The sequence below is a fragment of the Echinops telfairi genome, unplaced genomic scaffold (genome assembly GCF_000313985.2).
Source record: "Echinops telfairi isolate 266 unplaced genomic scaffold, ASM31398v2 ScPeMD7_3;HRSCAF=10, whole genome shotgun sequence".
NCBI classification, from domain to species: Eukaryota; Metazoa; Chordata; class Mammalia; order Afrosoricida; family Tenrecidae; genus Echinops; species Echinops telfairi.
The window spans coordinates 44369598-44370529 of NW_022103899.1; positions in this window are offsets into that span (position 1 = coordinate 44369598).

A 932-nucleotide genomic window follows, 5' to 3' on the forward strand; every position below is an offset into this window, starting at 1 on the left:
TGGTGGGTTGGGTTTGGGGTCCGCCGATGCTTGGCTCCCTTTGGCTGTGAAAGGCCCTCACTTTTAGCCCGTGTCCCCAGAAAGCCTCCTTCTCTTTCACCACGACCCCTTGCTCCAGCCAGTAGGCTTCTTTCCGTTTTATCCTTATTTTCTACTCTTTGCCTTATAAACCAATAAACCAGTTGCCACCAAGTTGATTACGACTCACGGTGACCCCACATGTCAGAGCACAAGCACACTCCAGCAGGTTTCCAAGGGCTGGTTTGTCAGAGCAGATCACCAGGTCTTGCACCTGCACGGTGCCTCTAGGTGGCCCCGAACCACCAGCCTTTCAGCTAGCAGCTGAGTATGTGAGCTGTTTGGCTCACCCAGGATCTCCTATGAGAATATGTTAAATACTCCTTCTCAAGCAGCACCACATCTGAACTGAAACCAGAGGCTCGCCAACACCTAACCTTCCTCTGTGCCCCACTTGATATGAGGCTGTGGGCCAGCCAGCCCCCACACCTCCCACCACTCCACAGGCCTCAGTTTCCCCTGCTTGGCAGCACCACCGCCTCCAGCTCTGGTAGTGGGACCACCAATGGGATTGCCCTCGAAGCCACAAAGTCCTGTACAGACAATGCTTCCTGTCCCCTGATGGCCTGTCATCCTGATCTTCCTCCCACACCCAGGGCCCCCATTCCAGGCATAGACTTTGGGGACTCCCCACCTCTCCCCCACTTTAAGAGAAATCATCCCTAAATCATCCCTCCAAGACACCTCCTGGTGTCCAGCCTGACTCATTTCCCAGCCCCAGCAGCGGAGGTCCCCAGGGCACAGACACCACCCTGTCGCAGGCCCAGACCACCGGATCCCAGAGCCTGGACCAATGTGAGGGCAGGCTGCGCTCTTCAAATCCCCCTCCTTGTACCTGGCTCCAGGGCCTCCCA